The following is a 6467-nucleotide window of genomic DNA, read 5'->3' as shown; positions in this document are numbered from 1 at the left end:
AACAAAACCTTTGATCAGCACCATAGAGATTAACCACAGACAGTAACACATTTTTCTAGCTCAGGTTATAAACTTACCAGCTTCTTCAACTAGACTAGTACAAGCTCAACACAGATTCAGCCCTACTAATATAACATAAAGACGACTGTAATGACTGTAAGCAGGCAACAGAGAGAAGCCCATTACCTGCAGGTGCTCTCCGACTGTATGGGGTCAGCGCACCACAAAACCACTGAGACTATCATTTCTAGTGGACCAGCTTCTAGATGTATTTGTGTGAGTGCATAGTTTCAACATATAAGAGAAGATAAGATAGAACTTTATTAATCCCTTGGGTGGATTCCTCTGGGAAATTCGGTAATATGAGTGGGCACAGTGTTTCATAATTAAATAACCCATCAGAACTTTATTTTTTAGGCTTTGCTCGAGACCAAAGTCCTGGCCTTGTACTTTATTTGAACATCACTTTTTTGCTTTGGCTTTCTAAACATGATGAACTCCCTGAAAAACAAATTGTTGCATTGTTGAGTTTAACCAATTCATGGGTATTTTCCAAAAATGACCAAGAGCAGGGGCAGGAATTACAAGTAATATACGTATTTCCCAGCATGCATCAGCACTGCAACATCAACACTTCTCAGAAAAGGCACTTATTTTTAATCAATGGAGCATGAACTGATTGCTCGAACATCCGAAATGCAGATTCTCAAGAAGAGCCTGCAACAAGAAAAATAAAGTTCGACTTTGGTTCAGAAGATAGAAGTGCAACTTAAACATACAGCGGAACTCTAATCCAATAATCCAGGTAAGTAAAACCCAGAGAGTTGATTCAGCTCATCTGGACACGTTTTCAGTGAGAGAAACGTGTCATCACTCATCTGAGTTTCAGCTTACTGCAGGTTTCCCCAACCTTCTAAACACTGCTGATGCACAGTGAGTGACACAGGCATCACAGGCTAACATGGAGCCACAGGCTCAGTTTTAGGCCTGTTAACGTCATGACCACCGATCAATGGCGACGAGTACTATTCATGATAGTGATTCATTAACTCTTGCGTCCGCTTCCCCATTTCCACGATAGCCATTAGCTTTTCACATCCTAAACACTGACCACTACATTATTAATAATGTATAAACATAGTACATCTTCATTTTTTGAAGATATCTTTTGTGCATTTTGTATTACATTTTTAAAAAACGGAGAAAGCAAACGGAAAGGAAACAAAGTACATACAGATTGTTAGGGTAATAATTTAATGTGATACATGCATAGTAGCAATTAAATGACAGTGCAAGCAACAGTAGGTGTAAAAAACACAAGGGCCCATATCTGGCACATTTCATTACACTGTAAATAAAGTCACCATAAAACATTTGCTGTTCTTTATGTTATGATATGAATTCAAATACATTTTAGAGAGAGCTTTCTGACACAAACTGATGGCTGGTCATTTGTGTAGTACGCTCCGTGTCCAATGAGCTTCATTTATGCTCAGTTAGTTCCTTCATATCTGAATTAACTCGTGGTCATTTTCAGTGGTAAAAATAGATGATTACAGACAGTCAGCTTCTGACTGATGATGGGAATACATGCGTTAAACTCAGTTGTTCAGAAATTGAGTTATATTGAATGTTTTCATCTAGTGCTTGAAAGAATTGACAAAAAATGAATATATAAATAAAGAAATAAAGATTAAACGATTGTTTTACACCTGTTCTGGACATAGACTAAAGATAAATGGAGCCAGTGTGATGTTGCTCAGTGGGTTTGTTTGAAGTTATATTTGGATGAGAGTGTGACATGTTATTTACCAACACTAGCAGTTAGCTGCTCGTAGTGTTAAGTAACATAAAAAAATATTTGAATAGTCTGAGTAAACACATTTATTTCTGTTTTAAAGCAAACTAAATGACATTTGGAGCCAAGTGGTCATTAGAGGAACTTCTGTTTCTTGATTTTTAAAGTCTAGACTCTAAACTCTAGAGTCTAGAGGTTGCTGCTTGATCCTGGGAAACATCTATAAATGGGAATAAACTGCTTAGGTTTGTATTTTAAGGTGTAATTTTCATGGGAATTTTTCTAGTCATGTTGTTTTCAGCTGTGTGAGTTTTCATCCAGTTTAATTCAGTTGTATTTTATTTATATAGTGCCAAATACAATTGCACATCCACTGATAATGACTGTTAAAAATGTTATTCCACAGGTCTTCAAAACAGAAATGCAGAATGCAGAAACACACAAATAATTAAAATAAGATTGGCTAAATGTTTCACCTGAAATCATTATCATTTAATCAACTCCCTCACTGACTAGGTCTTCGTTATCTTCAACAGTGGCGGCGCACATGACAGAAATCCACGTTAGAACAATGAGGAGACTGCCTGAATGCACTCTACGGATCTACAAAGAGAACAAGTAGATTTAGCTCAGAGGGATACATCTTGTGCTCTAATAAATAACAAGCTTATTGTTTAGCATTTCCAAAATTAAAAGAGCACAAATATATATATAAAAACTCATACCTCAGAGGAGGACACATGACTTGGGAGGCCGGAAAGGATTGTCACTGGAGGGCACCCCGGTGAGGAGAGGGTCTTTGTGGGCATTTTGCAAACAGAAGTTTTTCAGTTCTGCAGCAGCCTGAGAAACCTGAAAGCAAGTGTTAGTGTTAACTAATAAGTACTATAACTAAAAGAAGAGTGCTACAATAACTCCTCAGAAATATTCACAGTATGTGATGTGGAGTTTTGGTTGTTTTTGTTTTGTTGGCATATCCCAAATAGCACAGTAAACACAGTGGAGGCCGTGTCACAGTCTGGGGCTGGATTTATCTAATGGTGTTGAGAATCGTATCAAAACTAACAGAATTATGGACACAGAAAAGTAAAAACCAGACTTTGATTTATTATGTAGTACCACTTGTAAAGCGACTGATCAATGAGCCCAAACACACTGCCAACGCAGTAAAAAGGATAGCTAAATAAAACACACTCACACACACTGAAGCTATGTGGGATCATCCTGACAGAGAATGGAACAAAAACCAGCAAACATCCAAAGAAGAACTGTTTTTAGAAAATCTTGGAGAACCTTTCCTGAAGATTACTAATTAAAAAAAAGTACAGACTGTATTGAAGAATAGATGTGATCACATAAAATGTTGATTTTCAAGCTTGTCAGAATTTTACAAACTCTGATTTTGCATTATATAAAAGTGAAGTCCTAGCCAAATATAAATAAGTGAGAGGTGGCTCAGGACTTCTGCACAGTACTGTACATGCTGTCAATAGACATGGAATTGTCATTTCCTTTTCCAATAAATAGGTATTGCACACTTTACTAAGCATACCTGTTCAACTGCTTGTTAATGCAAATATCTAATCAGCCAATCACATGGCACTTGAGGTGCCATGTGATTGCAAAATGCATGTGTAATGCATTTTGGATGTTACACTTTGTGATTTTGCCCACATTTGTTTTGCTTATCAAAATATTTAAAGTTAAAAAACACTGATGCCAGTTTCCATTGCATGAGCTTGAAAATCATCTGCAAGTTGTTTCTGACACAGTGTGAGGTCCTGTTTCATGTGGATTTCCTGTGAGCCCCTCAGCCTTGTGCTTGGTCCCCAATACCCCAGTTTAACACAGAAACCATAAGAAAATGTTGCAAAACTTACAAAACTAACATCACAAATTAAATTCTTCTGTGTGTGTTTTGGTTTTCGGACTGTAACAAATTACAAGAACTTGTCTGCTGAATGAAACTGTTGTGTGATTTCTTTTAATTCACCAAACACAGACACACTTGAAACTGGTCTGACTTCTGTTCTAAAATAAGTAGCCACCCAACAATCAGTCCAGTCACGCAGCACCACAATTAACAAAGCTGCCACTGTGTTTGCTCCTACAGAAAAGTCTGTTTTGCTACCATTTCCACTGCACACCAAGAGATGACACTGTGAATGGCTTTCAAAACACGCTAACATGGGAATGAATAAAATATAGGTTATTGCAGTGGTGTGCGTATCAGGTCGTTTGATGTCCTTTGTGAATGCAGGAATAAATAATTCAATAATTCATTTTAGTGAGTGTATAGGCTGTATACTTTTAACAAGAGCAAACACAGAACACTTATTGAAACACTGAAATAGCTTTTGAATTTTAATGTTCCCACTTTGACGCTAATTGACAGATTAATTAGCTGCGTCGGGCGCCACGTTAAGCTTAGGTTGTGCTTCAGGGCGGGAGTCACGCGCAGGCAGCGGAGTAATAAAGTGTTGAGTTCAGCTGTGAAGCGAGGTGAGCTTACCTTTATCCGGCGGACGCTGGCCTCCAGACGAAGCTGTTTCACTGCCTTCTGAGCGATGACTAAACTGCTGTTGGCGGCGGTGTTGTTCGACATGATTGAATCCAAGTAACAGAGTGAGGGGGCAAGTAGACAACTGCACTTATGTTCCAAGTTTGGGCTGTAGGAAAGTACATCTTCCGGTCCAAGCTTTCAAAATAAAATCCTGTTCGTGTTCATGACTGAAAAAGTATTTGGACCATTCAGTTAAAAAAATATATATATATATATAATACTCCATTATAACACAGTAATAAACTTTCGTTTTCTGACAGTGTTACAAAGTTGCTGCTTCCATGACTAAATAAAACAAAAGAGTGAAATAAAATAAAAATAAAATGACTTTAGGCTCATGTAGGAAGTAAAGACAACACATCACAGAAATTGTAATACAAATTGTATAGAAAAGGTTTAATCTTTAAAAACACACTGTCATGGTCCTGGTTTGGTGACCCAGCCTTTGTGTTTAGCGCTTTAGTTCTGTGTCTTCGGCAGGACATGATCATAGTGCCACCAAGCTTCCCTGGGACACTGACAGAATGTGCTGGAAATTTCCCATTCGATGAGTCTTCTTCCTTACCCAACCAGTAGGTGTGATAGAGGGGTGTGGAGCTTACTCTGTGACATCCTCCAGATATCTGCACAGCTGAGGCACCTGTTCACTTTCAGAGACTCCATGGGTTGACTTCCTTTCTGCTTATTTACGGTCAAGAAATGGTGCTTTATGGGGCTTCATGTAGCCCCTGAGGTAAGGTGAATAGAAACCCACTTGTGTTGCAGTCTTTCCTGCTGGCAGATGGCCTTTCCTAGTCATCCACCAGCCTTTCCCAGTTGTCACCTGTCCTTTTGAAGAGGTCACTGGTTTCCAAGAGTGCTCAGATTCTTTTACAGGCGTGATGTTTCTCCTGCTCTAAGCCTGTGCACTTGCTCTGCCAACAAGGGTCAGCTGCACGGTTGTCAGCTGCACGGTCATCAGCCGGAGGCTAAGAGCATTGGATGTTTTGCTCCCTATCTCAGTACATCTCCCAGTGGCGAGGCAGGGACACAGTTTGAAAACCATAAAATTGTATTTCTGCACTCACAAGGGGATTTCCTGTGAAAGTCACATGCAACAGGTCTTATGTAGCAATGAATCCAAATTTGAAAATTTTGGTGCAAATCATCCCAGTATTTGTATCGGGGCCATCAGTAGTGAGGTTCAGCAGTGATTGTCTTCTGTGCAAAACACAATGGAGGCTATGTCATAGTTTGGGGCTGAAATTTCAGCTAGTGGTGTTGGGGATCTTATCAAAATAGATGGAATTATGGTCACAGAAAACTGGCATCAGATTATGAGATAACATCCATTACCATTTGGAAAGCATATGATTAGCAACAGCCTAATTTTTAAACATGACAGTAATTTCAAACACATTCCCAGAGTAAACACAAAGTGCAGCACTCAGTCATGGACTGGCTCCTTCAGAACCTCGATATAAACATACTGAAGCAGTGTACGATCATCTTCATAGAGAACAAAACAAAAGCTTGACAACATTCAAAGAAAAGGCTTTGGAATATCTTTCAATGAGCCTGCAAAACTCCCAGAAAGTTGAGTCTGCTTATACACATGTAGTGTTTTTAGTGGGAGAAACATTTTGTCACTCATCTGAGTGACTTCTTCAGGTCATATTGACATTAGACTGCTTAAACAGAGAGCATGCATTGAAAAATAACTGAAAATCAGCATTTACTGACTTTCAAGCTCATTAGAATTGTGCAAACTCTGTTTTTGCCTTATATACTGTATTTCTATATAAACTGACACATTATCAATACATCACTGGACCTGAGGCTCGGGTTCTGGAGTGGGTGTAGCAATGTTTTGAATGCATCCATCAGAGTTTGAGTGTATTTGTGTGGGAATATTAGATAAAAGTGCTTGTGTATAGATAAAAATACTGAATGAATGCGTGTGTCAAAGTACTAAAAGAGATTTGCAGTAGAACCCACTTTGAGTGCTAAAACTGAGTAGAAAGGTGCTGTGTAAGTACCAGTCCGTTTACCTCTATCCTATTATCCTAGCAAAATATGACTCAATACTTTTGTACAGTACTGTACAACAAAGCACAAATTATTCTA

Source organism: Rhamphochromis sp. 'chilingali' (genome assembly GCF_963969265.1).
Source record: "Rhamphochromis sp. 'chilingali' genome assembly, chromosome: 15".
Lineage (NCBI taxonomy): Eukaryota > Metazoa > Chordata > Actinopteri > Cichliformes > Cichlidae > Rhamphochromis > Rhamphochromis sp. 'chilingali'.
The sequence above is the reverse complement of the archived record's forward strand: the minus strand, read 5'-3'. Positions refer to the sequence as shown.